This window comes from Emydura macquarii, unplaced genomic scaffold (genome assembly GCF_026122565.2).
Source record: "Emydura macquarii macquarii isolate MOO-44397 ecotype Brisbane River unplaced genomic scaffold, CSIRO-AGI_Emac_v2 contig_2417, whole genome shotgun sequence".
Taxonomy (NCBI): Eukaryota; Metazoa; Chordata; order Testudines; family Chelidae; genus Emydura; species Emydura macquarii.
This window is the reverse complement of record NW_027132554.1, coordinates 934,472-958,923: the sequence shown is the minus strand read 5'-3', so window position 1 is coordinate 958,923 and position 24,452 is coordinate 934,472. Positions and strand designations below refer to the sequence as shown.

Genomic DNA, 24,452 nt, shown 5'->3' with positions numbered 1-24,452 from the left:
TCTCAGGCCTGGTGTTGCAGGGAGGCAGAAGGAAGGAGAGGGAGCACAGACCGACCCATTGCCAGGGCTTCTAGTTTCAGGGGTCAGAAATTTCATTTTTCAGGGTTATTTTTAGCAATTTTTGAGTTTTATGTAGATGTCCAAAAACGTATGTGCTTGTGATGGGATGGACCTGGCCTTTGTGGCTCCCCACAGGAGCCCTGTACTCCTTCACCCACCCTCCACCCCCAGAAGCAGCAAAGGAGCAGTGGAGGTGTGTCCTAGAGAGGCCTCACGGAAGCAGCCAATCAGAGCCCAGGAGGCTCAGATAAAAGGAGCTGCAGGGCCTTAGCAGGTCAGTTCCTTGGTAGAGCTGGGGTAAGGGCTGCAGGCTCCTCTCTGGCCAAAGACGCGTGAGGCTTAACCAGAGCGTGTGTGTGGCTGCATTTTGCTTAGCTGGGTTTACAGGGACAGAGAGGAGCAAAGAAACTTAACCTTGAGTTACGGGTGAAGCTAAAAGGGGCCAGGTGGGAAAAGGCCCAGGTAAGCAGCAGCATCAAACTGAAACTGAGCAGTATGTGGCTGCTATTTATAGGGCCCCTGGGGTGGGCCTGGAGTAGTGGCTAGGCTCAGATTCCTCTAAAGGGCACTGTGACTAAAACCTGAAGAAGGGGACAGGGCTTATTTGAGAGCCCGAACAAAGGGCTGAATGTAAAGAGCCCAGATCCAGGGCTAAAGACCTTGGTGAGGGCGATGGGACTGTTCATATATTGGGTTATTTGCAGCCAGTTCTTTGCAGTGATTCATTTGGACTTTGTGGCTGTGCGGGACAGCCATGCCACTGAAGAGGACTGCAGTACCACACCCAGCCACTAGGAGGCGCTCAAGAGGTGAGTGCCCTTCATTACAATACTGTAACGAGTAGTCCTTTGTCATGTTCCCTAGTATGTTAATATCGTTTCAAACAGCACTATGTTGAAGAGCACAAGGGAACCTTCAGTGGCCTCCAGGGGGTCTATGCAGACCAGTTAATGTGCACCATGTTAGTGCACTTCAGGAGTCATATCCCTGTAGTGTGTGTTGTTGCTCCGTGTAGACAAGTCCTTCGATACACGTAGCTATTTCCTGTGCTTTTTCCATTGTTTTTTGTATAAACACTGATTTCATAAGTTTTATTATTGGGGGTGTGTCCTCGATGTCTATTGGTTAACACTGAAAAGCAGACGCCCTCTCCCATGTTCAGAGGGGAGGCAGGAGCCGAGCTACCCAGGCTCTTTCTGCTCCCTCTTCCACCCCCTCTCCCCAAACTCTTCCGGCTTCTGCCCACCCCCTGCAGCCAGCCTGATTGGCTGCTCTTCCTGCAGAGGGCAGGGTTCAAACTCCCGTGGGGGCTGGAGCATCTTGCACTCTAGTGACTGTCTGCAGCAGAGGCTAGTGGTGTCACTGCAATGAAATGGAGCTTGAACAACACTGGAACCTGGCGTTGGGCTACAGTCAGTTTTACGGGAAGAGATGCTCCATCTCCATTACAGACGCTCGGCGGCAGGGAATTCATTACGTCCCCAGTGAGCTGATCCAGTGGACAGAGACCCTCTCTGTTCCACATCTGTGTTTTCTCTCTCTTTGTCCCAAACTGAGGGAGGCGCAAAGCCCCGTGGATCTCCCTAAGCTGCAGCGGGGGAGTGGGCTACTCAGCCTTGCCCCAGAGATCCTTACATATGTGAGCAGGAGCCCGTTCCGGGGAATGGCTGGAAGGACGTGTCGAAATGACGCCATCCTCCCATAAAGCCTCGACTCTGTAGGCTGCCCATCGGCACCTGGAACGCAGGTGTGCGCGCTGACTAGCAAAGGGGTTCTGCAGAGATACCTGGAGACCTCAGGAGTCCCTGCTGGGGCAGCTGCTTTTCAATTCACGAATGACCTGGAGCAGGGCAGAATGGGCTGATTATATCAGGGCTGGATACGCAACAGTGTACAGCACCCAACACTTGAATCAGAATAATCAGAATGCCACATTTTAGATCATCTTCAGTAGCATGTGAGCAATATTCACACAGCCGAGCTAGCCCTTGGAGAAGATGGAATACATGTAGAATTAGATATCCTCTCAGGCCACCGTCCTGAGATGCCAGACAAAGGGATCTGGCCTGTTACAGCCCCGTTGGCTTTGCCTACAGTTCTGCTTCACAGGATAGTTCGGGAGGGTCGTGCTAATGTTTGTACAGGCTCCTTTCCATTTTGGGTCTGCCAATTGGCTCCCTGATTGATAAGCTCCTACCAGGATCTCTGGGGAGCAGGAGAGAGACACTGCAGAGGACCAGGGGATGCTGAGCAGGGAGCCTGAACATTCCAACCGGGAGCACAATGCAGGATGAATCACTGTTTGGAAGCAATAATGCCAGGGGATTTACACTGGTGGGCTGGGATATTCTTAGTCATGCAATCATCCTGGTTACAGACTGAAAAGACTTGATACGTCCCAACTAGTCTGTCCCCTGAGGATGTGTGCCAGAGCGTGATTTACACTCTCTCCTCTACCTACGGACTTGTACTGCAGCTTAAAGTTTAAGACAGAACAGGCACTGCCAACAATCCAACACAGTAGCTGCTGCTACTGCTCATGGGCGATATTCACATGATTTCCAAATGTGTGTAACCAGAACAGATTATTGTGGCCATCCCTCGACCGGCTTCTCTACCAGTGCTCTTTGTGGCAGGGATTTCTTCTATTTGAGAGAATTGCTGGGCGTTTCTCACATTGCTAACTCAGGCTGCAGCTGCTAGACAGAACGGGGTCCATTCAGAATAATCCTGATGTCCCCATGGAGTGGTGGAAAAGCCCCAGCCAGCAATGACAAGGCGGGTGACGTTTTACTGAACCAACTTGTGTTGGTAAGAGGGTCGCGCTCTGTGAGGCTCGAAAGCTTGTCTCTCTCGCCAACAGAAGCTGGTCCAGTAAAAGATATCCCTTTACCCACCTTGTCTCTCCGATATCGAGGGACCAACAGGACTGCATGTTGGCCAGCAGCGTCATTTTCACTGAGATGCCAAGATCTTTGCTGGGACAGGCGTGTCAGTAGTAGGACTTCATCATTGCCAGCTAGTGTCTCTGGCCCAAATCCTTAACGGTACCTAGACACTGCCTCTCCTCTCCTGCCCCCTCCCCCATTTGTGACCCTAAGCAGGCCCAAGGGATTGGGCCCTGCTAGTGAGATAGGCGCTCACCAAGTTTCAGACTCTTGCTTTGGAGCCTCTGGGAAACACTGCCCTCGCTCAAGACAAAGCATCAAACAGTGGGTCCAGACCCATCACTGCATCGCAGGAAGCGGCTGGGTGGGTCACACATACTCGGGTGACACTCCCTGCCCCCCTCACTCTCACTTCCTCTGGGCAGCGGTGTGGGAAGTTTAATCCAGGCAGCAGCAGCAGAAAGGAAGTGTCTCTGGGGCACCCGCCGGGCAGGGACACGCTGCTGCCTGTCTGCTCACTGGCTCTCGCTGCTATTTCTGCAATGCTCCTGCGATGTCTGGGTCAGTGTCTGCCGGAAACGGGGGAGAAAACTTTGCTTTGAATCTAATTTAGTGTAAGTTAGGCCCCGGGAAGCTTTTCATCTTTATTTTTCTTTAACCATTTCTGACTTGCGCTTCATCACTTGTGCTCACTTAAAATCTCTCTCTCTGTAGTCAATAAACTTTGTTTTATTGTTTTATCTAAGCAAGAGCCCTGCATGGTACAAAAATGTGGATCCGTATTCGATTCACATCTGCCAGAATTAACTTATCCCCTACCCGCGATCCGCACTCCATCTCTTACATCAGCACCACATCCACAGCAGCAGCCCTGGGTCCACCAATGGGCTGTTTTGCAGCTCCAGGGGCCCCCAAACAGCTGATCAGGGGCCAGCCCCTCCCCCGCCCACTGCCGATCTGCTCTTCGGTGGGAGCCCTGGGGCTGACAGCTGCCCCAGAAGCCATGGAGGTCCCAGCAAGCCACAAAAAACAATCCGTGGATATCCGTGGATTTGCAGGGCTCTGTCTGTAGGTCCACAAGAATCTGCAGCATCTGCGTTTGCAGCTGTAGACGCCCCATTATGTCCTGGTGTGTCTCCCTCTCCTTTTCCTGCTGGACCTACTGGGTCTTTCTCCTGTCTGCTCTTTCCGTCTCCAGACTGTCTGCAATGTTCATCCTGCAGGCCCTTTGCTCACGATCTGGTGCAGCACTGGCTCGCAGGATCTCACTGAAGAAGTCATCCTGGGTCCTCTTCTTTCTCCTCCTGATCTGGCTCATTCATTCCAGGGAGATGGAGGGGGAATCCCTCAGGGTCACAACAGCAGCAGCAGCTGCAAATAAAACACAGAGAGGTACCATTGTCCTTGGACTGTTAGGATTGATGTAAGTAATGTAGTGTCTACACTCGCATTGCATCATCCTCAGTACATTGACCATGGCTCAGTGCTGCTCAGAGAGGTTACTGAGTTTCTATAACTAGACACTTATTCAGTGGGAGACAAATTGAAGTGTAGACATATGCACAGCTAGGCTGACCCAAGACGGCTTATGTCTATCTAACTTCGTAGTGTAGACCAGGCCTTATACACTGTAATCAAGTCACCCCTCAGTCTGCTTTTTGATAAACTAAACCAATTAACCTCTGTCATGCTCTCACAGAAAGATTATTTGATGGCAGCAGAAAATGCCTTTGTGGCCTTTCCCTTTATCCTCCCCAATTTTTCAACCTCCTTTTAAAAATGTGGGCACCGAAATGTGACCCGGCATTCCAGAACTGATCTCACCAGTGCCATGGACCAGTGGTTCCCAACCTGTGGTTTGAGGATCCCTGGTGGTCCACGAGGCTACTACCGGGGGTCTGTGGAAAAGGAAAATAACATCCTCACCAAGGAAATGTACAATTTCAAATAAAACTAGTAGCACGTGGTGGTCTGTGAAATGTTTGGAGGTTGAAAAGGGGTCTGCACACTCAAAGGTTGGGAACCACTGCCATAGACAGAGGTAAAATCATCTTCCTACTTCTGCTCATCCCTCCCCACTTTATACATCCCAGGATCACATTAGACCTTTTGCCACAGCAAAGGTGGAAGGTGAGGTTGAGTTGCTTGTCCACGATGATCTCTAGAGCCTTTTCAGAGTCTCCCGCTTTCCAGGATACAGTTCCCTATTCTGTAGATACGGGCTGCATTCCTTGTTGCTAGGATGACCTGTGCTTGGCTGTATTAAAATGCATTTTATTTGAATGAACCCAGTTTACCAAGCCATCCTGATCTTTGTATGACTGTCCTGTCCTCACCATTATTTCCCACTCCCTCAGTCTTTGTGTCATCTGACCTTTTATTTAACCGTTCATTTTATATTTTCTTCCAGATCATGGATGAAAATGTTTAATAGTTTAAGGCCTACTGTTAATTCCTGTGGAACCCAGCTATGTACTGTGTGGAACCCTACCACCACTTAGTAATGATTCCCCATTGACAACTACGTTTTTGAGATCTGTTAGCCAGTTCATCTGTTCAACCTGTGCTTTATTGATACTGCACAGTGGTAACTTTTCAATCAGAATGTCATGTGGCACTCAGTCAAACACCTTACAGAAGCTGAAGTGTATTATATTTATGTGCCTTTCTCAACCACACTTGTACTCTTATCAAAGAACAAAACCAATTTGATTCAAAAGACCTATTTTCCATAAAATCACGTTGACCGGCATTAACTATATTCCTGTACATCAGTGATACTCAGATCTCAGTGGTTCAGGAACCAAATTAGCAATAAACATTACCCAAAAAAGCCAAAGTCATGTGAACTCATTGTTCCATTTTCTTTAGTACTATATAGTCACTTGTAAACAGTAGGACGGAAATACTTAGTTTTTAATATATATTTTTTTTCTCACAGCAAAATGACTGACCAAGTTATTATTTTTATCAACTACAATTGTTTAATAACATAGTAGAAGGCTCCTGATTGGCTAATGATTAAATCAGTGTTTTAATAGCACGATTTAATATCATGCGCTGCACAGAGCCGCAGGAGACACGTTAAAGAGGCACTTGCGGTTCACAAGCCTTGATCTGAGTATCTCTGCTCTACGTTAATTCTTTATCCGTGGAATTCCATGTCAGCTCTTCCATTATTTTGCTTGGGAGTGGTGTCAAGATGACCAGCCTGTAGTTACCCAGGTCAGCCTGCCTGCCCTTTTTGAATATTGGTACAACACTAGCACTCTTCAGTCTTCTGGAATTTCACCAGTAGTGAAAAATGTATTAGAAATGAGCAACAGTGGGCCCGCTAGCTCCTCCCTAGTTCTTTTAGGACTCTTGGGTGCCATTTATCCAGGCCTGCTGATTTAAAAATCTTTATCCCTAATAGATGTTGTTTAACATCCTCTTTGTGCCTTGTCTACACTTATGGCAGCTGTCACACTGTCTGCAGTGCCTCCCTCAGGGCAGATGCCCAAATTGCTGGTCTGTTCTGTAATTAGGTTTCACCAAGCCAATAACAAATGTGAACTTCTGTTATCACTGTACCAGTCTTACCAGGAGTCACAGACGGTCCCCTTAGACTCTCAAGTCTATCTTGCCACCCAGATAAACTGGACTTAGTGATAATGGTCACTTACACCAGAAATCACACCACATTTAGGTTGCTTCCAGTCCCAAAAGATCAGTCACTTATCCCAGATCAATTGGTACTCTAGATAGGATGATTAGATAGATGGGGGGTAATAGGCATTTATATAAGACAAAGCCCCAATTATCAGGACTGTCCCTATAAAATCTGGTCACCTTAACTCTAGGTTCTACACCAAAGACAAGGCCTGTCACCTATCCTGTAATAAACTCTCTAAAGGTTCATTAACTTAGAAAAAAGGAATGAGGGTTATTTACAGGTTAAAGCAAGCAAATGTACACACCAATGAATTATAATCTAAATCCTAAAAGTGACAGGTGTAGGGATCTGTCAATTCAAAGTGACTGCCAGGGCAGATGCAGGAGGCAGCCCCCAGGGATCTCTGTCTTCAGTTTAGAGTCTCTGGCCCAACAGAGTCCCAACAGCCAGAAAGATGCAATTTCTTCTTGTCAGGGATTTTTATTCCCTTCCCCCAGAGTTCAAGATGAAGGGACGGGCTCAGGTACACATCTCCTCCAGCAATATCACTCCTCCTTCCCTCTCCCCAACCCCCGGGCTCTGTTAGTCAATACATTTCTCCACGTGTATTCAAGACCCTATGGTTCTGAGTTATGACTGTACACTTAATGCAGAGTGCCTTCTCCCCCAAACACCTCTTTTACCCACTCTGTCCTTCCTAAATTGATATAACCAGAGATTTTACTGTTCCAATCATGAGACTCATTCCACCATTAAGGTTGCCTGTGCAACCTTCAGTTTGACCCCCCTGTGCATATGCATTAGTGTATAATATTAATGACATGATTACGTACTATTTTTTCCACTGGATGCCTACTCTCATTCAGTGGAGTGGTAGTTAGTTATTCAAAATTTCTTTTTATCCTCCTCATTCAATGTGTGGGTTCAGGCCTTATTTAAATGGCAGTTATATTAAATTTCAGCAATGACCTTTCCCTAGTCCTCTTGCTTGGTAGCCAGACACCCAGAGGTTGTATGTAAGAAATGGTAAATTCTTCACTTCACATTCTTTACCACGTTGATTCATTTTGTTTGCAACACGGTGAATTTGAATTTGAACTACATTTGCCTCCTGGGCACCCTCCCTTGGTGTTGTTGTGTTGTCAACTCTCACAATTTTATAACGCGGCTCACAATATCTGGTGGTTTTTCTCAAGTCTCCTGCTCCTGGACTCACGGGATTACATGAGCCAAACTGGTGGGCCCTTTTCCGAGAATGAGATCAGGGAAGATAGTTGTTTTGCCCATGTTTAAAAAAAAAAATTTGGACACCGTTTAGTTGAGACACTCTAGTGCCGCCATGCTTTGGGGGCAGGGGCTGGAAATTTGGCAGGGCGGGTCGCCTTCTGGACAAAGGTGTACCTTTTGCTTTCCCTATTAAAATCTGCCCAGGTTTGGCCATGTTAGGAAATTCCACCATTAAGGCTGCCTATGCAACCTTAATTCGACCCCTTTATGCACATGAGTTATTACATATTACATTATTTTTTCCACTGGAGGCCTACCCTCATTTATTGAACGGATATTCAATATTTCTTTTTAGCCTCTTCATTCAATGTGTGAGCCCAGACCTTATTTAAAGCATCCAGATCCTGCACTGACTAAAGAATTATTCATTTCCTCATGTGTGTTTCTATGTTGCTCTCAGAATAGTATCAGGATGCTTCACAGACATTAATTAATTTATATTTACAACACCCCTGTGAGGTGAGGGGGGGTAGAATTATCCCCATTTTACAGCTGGGGAGTGGAGGCACAGAGACATTAATATCAAAATTGTCAAAAGCTTCCACTAATTTTGGGTGCCCAACCTGAGACACTTAGGGCCTGATTTTTCAGAGGATGTAGTATTTTTATAGCACTTTATATGTTCCGAGCAGGGCTCCCACGGGTGTCGCTTTCAGCTGTGAGTGCTCAGCACTTCTGCAAATCTGACCCTGGGCATCTCACGTTGGGCATCCAGAAAAGAAGGAACACAAAATCGGTAGCCAGCCGGGTTGGGGCAGAGAGACAGCTTCTACGCCAGTGCCCCAAAGCCAAGGAGTAAGAGAGGAAGATTTCTCAAACTCTCAGGAACCGTCTAAGGTGTCTCAGCAAAATGTGCTGCGGGGGATCCCTGAGAGAAATGGGGAGGCAGGGGAGAGGGCCTGGCACTACGGAGCTGCCTGCAGCCAGCTCAGGAATGGATGCTGCGGGCAAAGGGATGCAGCAGTGGGAGCCCTACTATAGATCTCTCTCTTTGCTTTGGCAGCTATTGGCAGCTCTGTGTGGTGCTGGGAACAAGCGGGCATGAGTTGGGCTTGCAAACAATTGCCAGAGCCAGACAGCCATGTACGCCAGGTGGCTAGCACCTTAGCAGCTTTGGCAAAGCTCTGGCGGGGGTGGGGACCGCCTTAGCGTGCCGCTGAGAGTGACTAATGCACAATGAATCCGTAAGGAGGAAGACTAGATGGTACTTAACGCTACTTTTCAGCAATCCCCTTTCCTGGCTGGACTTGGGGGGAGGGGACCGGAAAGCATGCTACTGTTCCGGTCCAGGGAGTCCGTCTCTCTACCCAGCCAAAGCCTGCAGCACAACATGGAAACCTGCCCCGCTGCTGGTGGGAAACATCCACAAACGGTTCCCACAGGCTCTTTCAAAGACATACCTCAGCTCGTCCCACCCCAAGCTGCTGATTAGGCGGGTGGAAAGTTTACTTTCTTTGCTGACATTCTCATCCCACGCATTTCCCCTCCCCTGCCCCTCAACTGAGCTCATTTCCACAAACGAGCGTGATTGCGGCCCCCTGTTTACTTTAGTGCTGCAGCTGCCGGATCCACCTTGGAGTTCGCCAGCTAGTTCAGAGGCTGCAGACAGAAATTCTGCTGCTTTGGCATTTGCAGCCGTTTCAGCTGTTGCCGCGTGCTCTGTCTTTCATCGGCATCGACCTGCCGGCCTCGGCTCTAGCCAGCCGAGTCCCACGCAGGGCTCCTTCCCCGCCTGCCTTTGTGTCCTTATTTGAGCCCCTCGACTTGCAGCAGTTCGGTTATTGCGACACCTCAGTCTGCTGGTCGACCTCTCCCTGGTAACGAAGGGCAAAGCCTGAGTCACAAGGACACCGCCCATGACAGGTGGGGGTTAGGCTGCGGCCACACACAGGGCATCCTGCCTGGGGAAGGAATTGCGGATCAGCCTCAAGCGGAGCCCTCAGTCTGTGTGTAATTAACACTGTGTGTGTAATTAACGCCTCCTCCCCCAGCAGGCTCCGCTCCGCTCCGCCAGCCAGCCCACTCGGCTGATGGAGTCATGTCTCCACCCAGCCCTTGCGGTGGTGGTGGTTTGTCACAGTAGAATCAAGAGGCTCCAGCTGAGATCAGGGCCCCAGTGTGTCTGGTGCTGCACAGACAGAGTGAGACACGGACTTTATACAGCCCTCTTCACCCGCCTGCACCTCTTAAGGGGGCTGTTAAAGAAAGCAATGCGCTGCACCTGGCTTTCCCCCCACCAATCACTCTCCCTGGAGCCTGCACGGGGCCCCAGGGTCCCATCTTCCTCTGCACAGGGAAAAGGAGCATATAACGCCAACAGCCCACCCTGGTGTGTGCGCTGACCTGTCGAGCCGGAAATAGAACCCAGGAGTCCTGGTCATTGGGCCAGGCTGTCTCCCAGCAGCCCTGTTGCATGAAGGGGGATAATGAAACCTGCTGCCTTTTCTGCAGAGCTCGACTCAGGCAAGATTAGGGAGTGAGCCCCCTCTGGGCTCTGTACGGAGCCAGTTCCAGGTGCACAGGGACCCGCCGGTCCAGTATCCCTTTCTGCCAGGCCATCCCCATGCATCGGAGAGTGCACCTACCGGGGACGGGGGCTATCCTGCCGCACTCACCCCTGGGAGCGCCAGCCCAGAAGGAGCACAGCCCCAGTCGTATCCTTTGGCATCTCACACTGGCTGCTGCATCTGAGCAGCAGGGGCCAGCCTGGGTAGCGTGCAATGGGGCAGGAGTGTGTGGGTGGTGGGGGAGCCTGGCTCTCCGGGTGTCCTCAGCACCACATAGTTTCAGGAGCCCCGGCAGCAGGAGCCCGAGATGGAACGCATCGTGCAGCTGAGCACAAAGGCACCGTGAGGCAGCCCCAAAACACAACCCCCCCTCCCCGCTGCCCTGGAATAGCACAGAAGTACTGTAGCCCCTAAAGGGGTTCCAGCCCCGCATGCCCATCCATAAATCACCCATTGGCTGGATGTGTCTTTGTGAGCTTAGCCATGGGGCTGGTTACTGATATTCCTCCAGTCAGTGGGGGTAATTGCTGCAGATCCCTGGAGAGGTAAAGAACTCCAGAGTTCCCTTGGAGGATTGCATGGACTGGTTCAGACTGGGGTCAAGAGGCCCAGCAGACAGAGAAAGCGCCGGTGGTAGGAAAGGTTAGAATGACCCTCACCGGATGAAAGAACTGCTACGGGATTGTAACCACGAGGGCAAAACCCTGGAAGGGTTTGAAGGATTGAAGCCCGCCAGGGGCTCCAGGGAGAAATTGGAGGACATCTGGGAAGCTGCAGACTTTTTGTTGTTTGTTACGTAATGCTTTTGTCCAAAGTAACTTGTCCGGTGATTGGTGAGAGCTGCCTGGTTGCTGGTAGCCCTGTCATCGCCCCGAGGAGAGAGTCAACTGCAGGCGCTGGACTCAGGCCCAACCTGCCGGGCTAGCCACAGTGAATAGCAGGGAGAATCGAGCCTAAATCCCCACCCTGGACGGAGAGAGGAGTGGGTCCTGCAGTAGTAGGAGCATTGCCAGCAGATCACGGGAGGTGACTATTCCCATCTCTTTGGCATTGGTGAGGCTGCATCTGGAGTATTGTGTCCAGTTTTGGGCCCCCCACTACAAAAAGGATGTGGACAAATTGGAGAGAGTCCGGGAGAGGGAAACGAAAATGATTAGGGGCTGGAGCACAAGACTTATGAGGAGAGATTGAGGGAATTGGATTTATTTAGTCTGCAGAAGAGAAGAATTAGGGGGGATTTGATAGCAGCTTTAACTATCTGACAGGGGGTTCCAGGGAGGATGGGGCTAGGCTGTTCTCAGTGGTGGCAGATGACAGAACAAGGAGCAATGGTCTCAAGTTGCAGGGGGGAGGTCTAGGTTGGACATTAGGGAAAAATTTTTCCCCTGGAGGGTGGTGAAGCACTGGAATGGGTTACCTAGGGAGGTGGTGGAATCTCCATCTTTAGAGGTTTTTAAGGTGCAGCTTGTCAGAGCCCTGGCTGGGATGGTTTAGTTGGGGTTGGTCCTACTTTGAGTAGGGGGTTGGACTAGATACCTCCTGAGGTCCCTTGCAACCCTCATCTTCTATGATCTATAAAGAGGTGACAGTTGGAGGCATGAGACCTAAAGGGGTGCCCTGGAGCAGACCATGGAGGGGGAGGGGGCAGATGCAGTGAACCCAGAACTGTGACACAGACCACAGGGTGAGCTGGCCTATAGGCCAGTGCCTTAGAGCAGGGTGTTGGACGGTTTGGTGGAGGGGGACTCAGCCCATGGTGAGCAAGGGATCTGAACGGGAGATAGAAATACTGGTAGAATAATGCCTGGGCCATTCGGTGGTAACTGAACACACTGTTCTTCTCACTCTTTATTATTGAGTGCACTCAGAGGGAAAATCTGCTCTATTGGGACCAGTGCTAGGTCCGCCCTGGGCCCCTCTTCTGCTACCGACCTCCTTTTCCTGTCTCTCTCCCTGTCCCCGTCTTTGTGTCTCTTCTGCCTTCCTATTGCTGCATTTCATACCCAGCAGCAATTCTCAGTTCCCACCTTCCACCGTGGCCTTCACTCCCATCTCTTGCCCATTCTACATGCCAGAACAAGCACTAAAATACTTCGCCGTGGCCTTTAAAGTGCCAGGTGGCTTTAGTTAACACCCCTATGAAATGATTGGGGGATCAGGAAGTTCATGCTTGTCAGCAGCCTAAGGCACTCAATGGTAAATGGAGGAAACTTGCTATAGACACATGCTCAGGGTCTAACTGATCACCTCATGTGGGGTTGGGGAGGAATTTTCCTCCAGCTAAGAGTGGCAGTGACCTTCGGGGGTTTTCACCTTCCTCTGCAGCCTAGGGTGTGGGTCACGTGCCAGGATTACCTAGATATATCTTGTTTAATGATTCCTCTGCCATTGCGGGGCACTTGAGCACTGGTGCACTTCAGTCACTCCTGTTCTCTGCCTGTGGCTCATAATAGTCTGGTCTTCGGAGGGCTGCAATACTTGGGTCTCATTTGGGTTGTTGGGTTTAGTGTGCGGGTGCTGGTGGCCTGTGATACACGAGATCAGATTGGATGATCTGGTGGCCTTAAGCTCTGACTCGAACTCCTTCAGTTTCTCAAACTCTTTAAGATTTGCATCTCATGTCCACTGGACATCTTTGCACAATAGCTGGCTGATTCAAGCAGCTAGATTAGGCACAAATTTCCCTGCTCAGAACCCTTTTTGGGGCAGGCATGTAAGTGATGGCCTCAACCTTACTCTGCTCTCCCCTGTACACTTTGCTGGGTTCACTTCTCTCCTAGGTATGTTGTTTCCATTACACAGAATTTACATTTTTGTTTGTTTAGCTTTCACTAAAGCTGCTTGGAGCCTCTGGTCATGTTCTTCTGTTGTTTTTCCCCCATATCAAAAAGTCATCTATGTAACCTTAGTACCCTCTATACCAGTGGTTCTCAATCAGGCTACATGTACCCCTGGGGTACGCAGAGGTGTTCCAGGAGGTACATCAACTCATCTAGAGATTTGCCTACTTTTACTGCATAAAAAGCACTAGCGAAGTCAGTACAAACCGAAATTTCATACAGACAGTGACTTGTTCGTGCTGCTGTATATACCATACACTGAAATGTAAGTACAATATTTATATTCCAATTGATTTATTGTATAGTTACATGGCAAAAATGAAAAAGTAAGCAATTTTTCAGCAATAGGGTGCAGTGACACTTGTATTTTTAAGTCTGATTTTTTGTAAGCAAGTAGTTTTTAAGTGAGGTGAAACTGGTGGGTACGCAAGACAAATCAGACTCCTGAAGGGGGTACAGTAGTCTGGAAGATTGAGAGCCACTGCTCTCTACCATCCAAAAATTGGTGTATATTCCAGTGAAACAATTCAGGTGCTGAACACAACCCAAATGGCAGTTTGCAGAAACAGTGTCTTCCAAAGAAGGGATTGAATGTGAACAAATACGAGCTCTGTACCACTTTTTAAGGGCATCGGCCAGAACTCTGCGGATGTATCAAGCATAGAAAAATTTGGCATCTGTAATGTTCCTTTTCTACATATTTATGTAATTCTTTTGGTTCTGTACATAGGTGAAGGGCTCTGTCTTTTCTTTCTACGGTGATCAACAGGGTTCTCGCTCTTGGTTCTTGTATTTGCTCTCTGATTCCCAGAGCAATGAGTCTATTCTGCTCCTCTTTAAGGCTGCTTTAGGGACCGGGGAATCTTCTTAGGGGTGTGAATTGTGGGTCAGTTGGGCTTTTTCAGCTCTATTCTGTTGAGAGCTTCCCTGTCCCCTGGAAGCATCCTCAAACTCTTCCCCAATTGTTTTGGTCCCTTATTCCTCCAGTGAGTAGCCCCTTGATGAGACTAAAGGCTTGACACACTTCTAACCCAATAATGGGTGATCTTTTCCCTGTTGTTATTAGAAATTATATCGTTGCTAATTTGTTATTTACCTGTACATTTAGTTCAGATACACCTTTAGTGGGGATAAGCTCACCACTGTAAGCCTTGAGTTTTACCAGTACCTGTACCTTTTCTTTTAACTAAGGATGTTGTTTCTGGCAACATATTGACATGTATGCCAGCGGCCAACTTAAAAGTAATAAATGTCCCATTTGCTTTCAGCTTGATAGTCCCATCATCTGCTGCTGCTATATTGTCCATTGCTCCCATAAAGAATTCATCTGAGCTAATGGTGCTGTCGTTGTCCTCTTTGTGCATGCTGTGCACGCTCTTCTGGTGCTTGCAAACTCCTGAAGTCACGTAAATTCATTGCGATTCTTGTATCTCTTCCCATACGCCAGACACTGTCCGGGTTTGTGCTGGATGTCACAGCTTGTGCAGCTCCATGTGCTGTTCCTGCTTGACTCTGACTTTGAGCTCCATGTGCCTTTCTGCCGTATTGTAGTAGTATTGCTTGCAGTACTTTGGGTTCTCTACAATATCAGAATACTGACCCCCCTCCATCAATGTCAGTCTGGACTGGGTGACTTCAGTTGTTTGGCTAATTCTAAGTGTTTTGCCAGTGGTTAATTCTGGGTCTTCCAGTAGTATCTCTATGATTCTATCTCGCTTAGTGTTTTCCCCAGATACCAACCAGGATCTGGTTTCTTATCAGGGATTCTGCCACACCCACGCACAATGCTAATGGCATGGATGTTGCCTGCCCCTGCTGGGGTTTCAGGGGGCTGTTATCACCTGGCTGAAACTTAGTGGGTTTTTGGTTAGTCCTCTCCCAATACCAGGGAGGCAGGGGAGTGTCGTCCCATTTTACTGATTGGGAACTGAGGTCCAGAGAGGGAAGTGCCCCAGGTCACACAGGAGTTTTTGGCAGAGTCAGACATTGAGCTCCGTTTTCCTGCGTCCCAGTCTAGTGCCTGACCCACAAACCCACCCTCCCTACCGGTGGGAAGCATTGCCGTTATTTCCATTCCCCTACAAGTGGGGCTACAGTAACCGCAGATTTGTTGCAGTGAGCTCCACAAACCATCCTGGCACTGGAGTCCATTATTCCAATAACTACCTAGTAAGCTCCAGGAGCGGGGATTGCACGTTACTTACAAGAACCCATGAGTATACAGTCAGCATGTCAGCTATTATTTCTTACTATTCAGACTCGGATGCAAAACACCATCTTGTGTCGGCTGATGATCATGGGCTTGATTCTCATTTACATGGCAAAAGGGCTGGAGTGTAAATGAGACAAGAACCCTTCACACAAAGTGTATCACGTAAACATAATACAGCAAAAGACAATCATATCTGAGTGCAATAATAATGTCTCTCCTGTGACGTTGTGGCGTGTAAAAGTCTGGTCTGCATGTCCCTGCTCACCACAGCTCCAACACAGCTCCTAACTGATTGTGCACTAAATCCCCCAAGATGGTATCTGCCTGTGAGGAATAATAATAAAAACTCGACAGTGGAGACATATTCCAAGGTACACAGACAAGAGGAGCATTTTCCGGCTGAGCTCCGAAGTCAGTTGCAGACAGTGAGCTGTTGATCGCAGAAAGGCTGGAGCAACCTGCAGGAGTGAAAGAGGAGAAGATTCTTCTTGCCTACCAGTGGTGAGAGAATGTTTGAGGGATCTCGGCTGATGGAAGCAGCCAAAATGGGATTACAGCGAGGGAGAGAATTCCTGGAAGGGCATCTGGAGCAAATCTGTGCAGGGTTTAAATACAATCTGTGAAGCAAGAGGTGCCCAGCGCAGACCAGAGGTCTCCAGTAGAGGGGAGTTTTCAACAGACGACATTCAAATGACCTGGTGTGTGCAGCCCAGCACATGTCCCCACCAGCATCTTGTTCCCATGCACCAGTGAAATGTGTGCACTTCGAGGAGCACCTGGACATAACAAGACACTTTCAAGAAAGCACTGAGCATCAGCAGATCCACATGGAGCGTGGCTGATGCTGGGCATGGGACTGGACAGTGCATAGGGAGTGGGATAAAAACCCCAAATAGGGACTCCAGAACATGGGCAACCTCCTGGAGGGAGAGGCTGAGAACTGTACGGATGGCACAGGGCCAGTCATGGCCACAGCCACCTGCTGTTTGCTCACCGTGTGCAGTGTCTCGGAGCAGACAAATCAAGGATGAAGCTGGCACAGGGATGGAGCTATTGGACCACCAAAAATGTGCTACAGTTTCAGCAAAAGGCCTCGTCCAGAGGTGAAGGAGAGAACAGATCTGAAAGGACGTCAGCAAAGTGGTGGAAATCCATGGTTCAGGTGGGGGCTGCTACTTCAAGCAGAACTGGGTTTTTTTCAGTCTGCTGCTGTGTTGGAGCTGTGGTGAGTAGGGACATGCAGCCCAGACTTTGACATGCCACAACATCACAGGAGAGACGTTATGATTGCCCTCAAATATGACCTGTTGGACTAGGTATTTACAGAGCAGTCTGTCTCAGAAGCTGTGGCTTTCCATGACCGCACACAGTGTGGGACGTGCCATTTCTCAGACCTGTATTCAGTGCAGCAGGAACAGAGCTCAAATGCTCCATATTGGCTTATTCCAAACATGAGCGATGTGGAACTGAAAATGGAAATTGACACCAGGGCCTTAGTATCTCTGATCTCTGCAGAAATGGAAAATCTCCTAGCAGAAAACGGAGAAAAAAACAACGGAGCTTTGAAAACCTCTGATAAGGAGAGAGAAACATATCTGGGGGCTGCAGATAACTTGCTTCCAAAGGAATCTGTTTATCACGACAGTAACTGTGATGGAAAGAACCAGGTCTTCGCTGATTGGTAGAACTTGACTAGTTAAGATTAAACTGGATTGATGAATCATCTGTCATCATGCAGAGGGGGAATTAATAGCAGAACAGAACGCTGCAGCTAACACTGGGATTAGTAACAGCCAGAGTAGCAAGGCAGCATGTAAATGAAGATGCCAGCTGTGTGTGTCAAGAGGTTGTCTGGCCTGTATCATTTGAGAGAAGATTTTTAAAAGTGGGAACTAATTTAGTTTGAGTTTCAGAAAATTCAGACAGTGTAAGAATTGGGAGGAATTATTCTGCCACCCAAAACGCCTAGGTAGGGGGTGAGTAAGTAGCCAGTTCCAAATCTCCCAGAGGTACCTGTGAACTTGCAGGAAAGGTGAATTGTATAAAACTTACATGTCCCAAGCATATCGCCAGGGGGCAGCAGAGCTGGATTTTGAAAAATCTGTACACACAAAGGCTGTGGTGTAGCCAGCGCACCTGCAGTGCTCCAGAGACAAAGGGGTTAAACAGCAGCATATTGCTATCGAAGGGGAGCACAGGGAAATGCCTCGTATTGCTAACGAAGGGGAGCAAGGGAAACTTGCAGAAGACCCTGAAGAGGTTCTGAGGAGTTTGCAAAAATCAGATGTTAGAGTGAAAGAAGAAGGGTTCTTTCTTCTGCAATGAATCCGATTTTAAGATTTAAATCAGATTTTTGTGCACATGTTCCCAGGTCCATAGTTTCTTCTTATTTTACAGCTTTACATTGCTCTGGTGGAGGTGTTGTATTTGTCTCTTTAATTAATTTGCCTCCTAATTGCTAAAAGAATTTCAGATTTTACACAGAAGTGTTTTCTGCTAAGAAATTTCACACTTAAAATATTAACCTAGACCAAAAAAATATGCATTCCTGGGAGCGTGTCGTTGATAATGTCTTTTGTTGAGAGGAAAGTATAACCTCAGCACAGGCTGTATTTGTGCCTAGCACAATCTTCCAAAATATTGACCAAGTCAAGGGAGGTGACACACTTTGTTAATGCTCCAGCATCATGGTTCACAGAGGCTAGGAACCTTCTGGACGAAGGGTTTCAAGAGCAAAAGACTAAGATTTCCAAAAACCACCTGGTCTGTATTAGTAGAGACGGACTGTGTAAAGTCACAACAAACTATTGTGTGTGCCACAGTGATTGAGGAGGGAGGAGCTGTTTACCTCTGTGACAAACATAGGTACTTCATTCACCTGACGATGTGACGGCCATCACCAGTGATCTAGTTGTGATCAGTGTCTGAATGAGCTCTCCTCTGCCATCTAGCGATGAGCCGGGGGGAAGGACTTCAGGAGCAGAACCTGTTTGCATAGAGGCAATACTCTGCCTAAGTGAGCAGCAGACCCATCTGCTCGGCCAAAGTGGCTGTTTTGGGTTAAGATTCACTTTTTAGTCTTGTGCGCAGGGGTAATGAAACGTTGTTACCCTGGCTATATGATTAAGGGCAGCAGACCTGTACTTAATATGCCCTAATTGTGGGGGCAGGGTGTCTTCCAGACTTTAACCTCACTTGCTAAGCAGGGTGTCATGGTACCAAAGGGGGGGTGGGAACCAGTATTTCTTCCGGGTGCTGTAGATCTGTTTAAATGGCCCTAGCAGCTATTTGATCCTCTCTCTCCAGGGTTTCAAGCCGCAGCTGACTAGACTCAATTGAGAGTCCTGGTTCTAGAGCTGAGATCACGGATAAGCTAGTCTAATGGGGCAGAAGCGTTGACCTACTATGGAGACAGCGTTGCACTGAGAGCAGGTCTAGGGGGTGGAACCGCCGAACACAGCGTCACAGTGCTGGTGGCAATGCTAGTGATGATGGAGAACAGCAACATTAGGGGCAGCAGAGACAGTGAGAAGCTGTGGCGGTGACTGTGGTGAGCGGGGGGGGGGGTGGATAACTTGACCTCTCTGTCAGAGATGAGAGGCGAACCCCCTCCCCCGAATATCCCCCCGACTCTGGGACATTGGACAACAGACTGTGAGTGGGATGCAGAGGAAGGAAAGGGACAGTGGTGTGTTTAAGAGACTTTTGTTCATTGGACTTTCGCACCACAGGGTGGGGACCTGAGGCAGAGGACACTGCCTGGCGTCCTGTGGGGCGAGGGTTTTGCTTCCTGTTTGCGGTAATGGAGAAGTCAGATTTCAGAGCCGCCTTCCCACCAGAACGAAAGGGGGAAAGGACAATCCTTCCTCTGCTACAGTGTGGCCAGAATGAACACAGCACTGCCAAGGGTCCTCATGAAGAAAATCCTGCCTTTGTGCATGAAAAGCTGAGGACCAGCTGGGAAGAGTCGAGGAAGGGCCAAAGGGACTTGGGAAGGGAACCAGCCTGGCCATCAGGGCTTGAAAGCTCCTCTGGAGAGGACTGTCCTACCAGGACTGAAAGGGCCTCGAGCAGAGGTCACTGTGAGGATTGAAGGGACAGAACATAAAGCAGTGCTTGACACCGGATCTGAAGTGACTGCTAATTTCAGTGTAGACATACCCCCAGGGAGCAATCTAGGGAGATTGCTCTTTCAGAGATGGAGGATGTGTGACAATATTTTCAGGAGCTGCTCACGAATGGCATCATCACAGAATCCCACAGCTCCTCTGCCTACTGCATAGTCTGTCAGGAGAGTGGGAAGACATGGATGTGTATGGACTACCACAACCTAAATAGGTGCACTGTAGCTGACCAGTACACAATGCCTCTGTTAGGCCTGAGACAATTTTCAGTTAGCAAACTGCAGGCCAAAACTCACATAACTAACAGGCAGGCATGCCAAAGCCTCAAAAACAACGGCGTATGTAAATACCTGATAACTCGAATTCAGTAATTCTGTCTCACATTCCTTACAAGTCTTCTGGCACGAAACCTCCTGTAAGAATCCTCCTCCTCCAACCAACCCCGCCCCTCCACCCCCACCCAAATGTAGTCATAAATCTTTCAATGTAATTCAGGTGTCTCTACACGTATGTTCTGTATGTGTCATTATCATTCTGGTTCTTTCTGGGTAAAACAATGTCTGTATTTATAAGTAAATAAATTGCTTAATTAATAAAAAAAACATATATAAGTGCCTCTTGAAAAACCATAACACCTTTAAAGCTGTTTACCAGACTTCCCGGTGCAGTGAATAAACCTTTTCAGTATTCTGTGCTGCCTAATTCTTTTTTAAAAAAAAAAAAATCCTTGTGCTTCACACTTCGAATACAAGATGCCTTGGACTATTTGCAAGGGAGACAGTGTTGGATCTTCAGAGTGGATACTACCAGATCCCTCTGGGAGAAGATGATAAGGAGGACAGCCTTCATCTCTCCTTCAGACTTCTGAGAGGCAAGGTGAGTGAGGTAATATCTTTTACTGGACCAACTTCTGTTGGTGAGAGAGACCAGCTTTTCAGCTTACACAGAGCTCTTCTTCATGTCCAATAAAAGATACCTCACCCACTTTGTCTCGCTAATATCTTGGGATCAAAACAGCTACAACTATCCTGCATACTTCAGATTTCTATCAGTCTGAACACATGGCCTGAGGAGTTTCTGGAGCCCTGCCATATTGCAGCATCTTATGGTGACTGTTGTAGGAGACATGAACTTACTAAAAGTCTTAATTTACTCTTAGGTTGTTGGACTGTGGGGACATACAGGTAGAAGGAATCTGTGGTGACCTGGATCCTCTGTTACTAGAATGAGAGATACAGATTGGCTAACCTAGTGAGGTGGGCTTTAAATAAGGTTGAACAGGGACAGGAGACAAAAGCCCGCAGGTAAGTCCAGAATACAGAGACCAGGGCGAAGGGTTGAACTCTGGGGGAGAGGGCAGAAACATGGGCAATCATAGCAGGGACAAAAGAGAGACAACGGAATACAGAGGGAAAATCAAATGAACATCTTAGATGTCTGTATACTAATGCAAGAAGTATGCAGAATAAACAGGAAGAACTAGAGATACTAGTGAGTAATCACAATTGCGACATAATTGGCATTAAAGACGTGGTGGGATAATTCACCCGACTGGAATATTGGTGTAAAAGGATGCAGCTTGTTCAGGAAGGGCAGGCAGGGAAAAAAAGGTGGGGCGGTGTTTGTTGCCTTGTATATCAAAGATGTATATATTTGCACTGCAGTTGAGATAGAAGTAGAAGCAGACCTGTTGAAAGTCTCTGGGTAAGAATCAAAGGGGTAAAAAAGGGTGATGTCATGGTAGAGATGTACTATAGACCAGAAAGAAGAAGTGGATTAGGCTTTTTTTAAACTAACAAAATCATCCAAAACACAGCACTTGGTGGTGATGGGGACTTCAGCTACCCAGACTGCTGTCTGGAAAATAATATGACAGGGCACAGATTATTCAACTTGTTTTGAAATGCGTTAGAGACCACTTTTTATTACTATAAGGTGGGGAAAGCAACGAGGGAAGGGCTGTTCTAAACTCGGCCAGGTTTATTGTAGACAAAGCACGGTACTTGAACCCCTAAGGAGCTGCAGGTCCATTAACACATGTATGCCCACGACAATGGTCCTGGTTCAGTCAGCGCACGAGGATGCTGTCCCCTGACCAGCCCCAGTGCTTCCTGTGACGTCTCCCTTTAAACATTTATACAAGCAAGTCACGTATTACGTTCCATCTGCTTTTCGTCATTACCTTGTACCTGCTAGTTCAAACAAAATCCATTATCCTGTCCTCCCCTCCTTCTCTTACAAGGGGTCTGTGTGTGTCCCTGTCCTTTCTCCTAGGAATGTGTGTCCTTGGTTACTGGAGAACTCGAGATGTTCCTGTCCCATCCTCTGAGGTCAGGTATGTACTTACTTGGTCAGCTGACACCGAGACCCTGTCTACACTTACCTCCGAGATTCGGTGGCAGTCGACGGGAGTTACGCAAGCTACTCAAAAAACTTGCGTAACTCCCATCGACTTCTCTGCTTTTCTTCTGCGTGCCATCTTCACTGCACTGCGCCGACGGGAATCAGATTCCCATCGACGCAGCGCTACGCCACTTGTGAAGGTGCTCTTAGTACATTGATTTCTGGATCAACTGAGCGGGTCTTCACTGACTGCTCAGTCAGTCCGGAGAAATCGATCAGACGGCGACGACTTTGCAGCTGTCAGTGTTGCTATAGCCCTAGTGTATTGCTATTCTGCCAAGGCCAGGCTACTTTGGTTCACCCTCTCAGCTATGCCAAGGGCTCTAGCAAGGCCTGCGTTCCTCTCCTCTTTGTCTTTTTATGGGAGGGATATCATCCATCATACCAGAAAAGCATAATGTAGGAACTGAAAATGACCCAGTGAGCTAAACACTGTTTTTGCCATTTTGCTTTACCTATCCATATATTCATGCCCCTCACGCCCAATGGTCTGCATATGACCTTGTCTGACCTGTGGATAGTTTCCTTTAGTCTTCTGTTCTTAGTCCCTTATAGTGGGCCTGGGACTGTTAGGTCCGGGACTCTATTTCAGAGATGTAATCCTAGAGTTGTTCTGAAGAACGGGGGTGGGCATTAGTACAGTGCAAAAAGAGAAATATGGAGCAATGACATCACAGGTGAGGCCTACATATATAAATGCCTTGTAATCCGTTACTGCACCCTACTGTCCATCCATGTTCTAGGCTACCCTTGCTGCTGGTTGTCACCATCTAGTCAGCTTTACCAGGCAGGAGACCAGAGCGGCCAGCTTCTCTGTTCCATTGGACTGGCCTGAACCATTGTGGCCACACAGTGGAGTTGTGACGTCAACACATCCCTGGTCTACAAGCCAGGTGTGGTGCTCTTCAGGTCTGTATTGCTGGGTGATACACCAGCAGTTGACGTGGATCCAGTTGTTTCATGTAGATGCTGTCTTCCAGAGAGCCTGCTGAATGGACAGTCGCCAGTTCATCAAATGGCACTATGTCAGGATTCGGTATTGGTCCCCAGACTCTGAGCAGGATTGTTTTGAATAACGTGTGCCTCAGTTATGGTGCAGCGTCACTGACCCCAGTTATGACTGGTACTAACAGAGAAATTGTCTACACAATGTGACACAATGCCAATTTACCACTGTTTTGTTATATACTGAGGGCAACACCAGTTAGCTGTTTATTACTAATAAACTCTGCCCATTTTTCTTTCTCAATGCTTCCTAATGAGTTGGTTACGGTAGTTACTATGTAACTCCTATAAGCAGTACAAATAATTTATTTACCAATGTTTTTTCCTTGCCTTCATATTGTTTGCTGCGATTAGTGTGTTAATTTTTACTTGTGTATGGTGAAATAATTTAGCAATATCATGCCTATTGTAACTGATGTATTGTTTTTTCAGTAGCCAGAACCTCGACACTATAGTTTCCACTGCCTGATGGTCAAATAGTTAGTGTTGTGTTTATATATATATATATATAGATAGATAGATAGATTTCATATTTCCCCTGTTCCAAATAGATCTCCAGATTCAGATAATTTTGCAATATACCCAATAATTCCATCTAGAGACTCCAAAATCCTGTTTTGAAAGATACCAGACTGCAGAATAGCTTTTTGCTCAGCCCTTGAATCTTATGCACGTTCCTGATAAGATGCTAGTACATTCATTAACAAAGAAGTATACGGTAATGATACATTTGGTTCTACATGGTAACCAAATTCAGCCATATTTCAGTGAGAAAGATTTAAAACCACAGGCACATGAACTCACTTTTGCTTCGTGATAATATACATTTTAAGCAACAGTTAGACCTGCCCCAGCTAGCGGTTTCCATAAGGTCTCTATAGTTGATTGCATGCTCATTTGTATATTTATGGCAGACTGAAGTGTAGTAGTCTGTTATTTATAAAGCACTTTATCTCTTCTTCTTCAGATGCCCAGTGGTTTCTTCACTATGCACTGATATCTTCTGGTGTCTTTGATCTGAAGGTTGCATCCTTAAATAGCGTAAGCCGGTTCACATAATAAAGTTTTTGCTTGTTTGTTTTACTTTTTTTGTTTTCAATGACCCAAATTTAATACATAGATTAACTTAGGTTGTTTGCAATGCAATAGGGACCAAGTCTTTTATAACAGAAGTATGCTTTTGTTCTGATTTTCCCAATTGTTTAGCACAAATATATCTGTTTTAGATGCTTTTGCAGGTGTTGCATAGACATTCATTTTCACTTAACATGTGCTTTACTAATTTTTTCATAATACACTGCTTGACTGTCAACATCTATTTTAGTAATCTTCTGTGGGAGGGTGTATTGCTTTCCACTGAGCTCTTTGTTTTTGAAAAGAGTTATTAATTGAATTCTTACCCAAGCGTTTTAGAGTTAATTTGCTTGTGATACCAATTCAACTTTTGTTAACTGTTTGAAAGCACAAACTT

At 47.4% G+C, this 24,452-nt stretch overlaps 1 long non-coding RNA gene across 1 annotated transcript; it reads left to right on the top strand.

Moving 5' to 3' along the window:
- The first annotated feature begins 362 nt into the window (after window positions 1-362).
- Window positions 363-24,169, top strand: LOC137161986 (uncharacterized). The gene is made up of 3 exons (XR_010922230.1): window positions 363-522; window positions 765-869; window positions 23,949-24,169. It is a non-coding gene; the product is annotated as an uncharacterized lncRNA (long non-coding RNA).
- The last annotated feature ends 283 nt before the right edge of the window (window positions 24,170-24,452 follow it).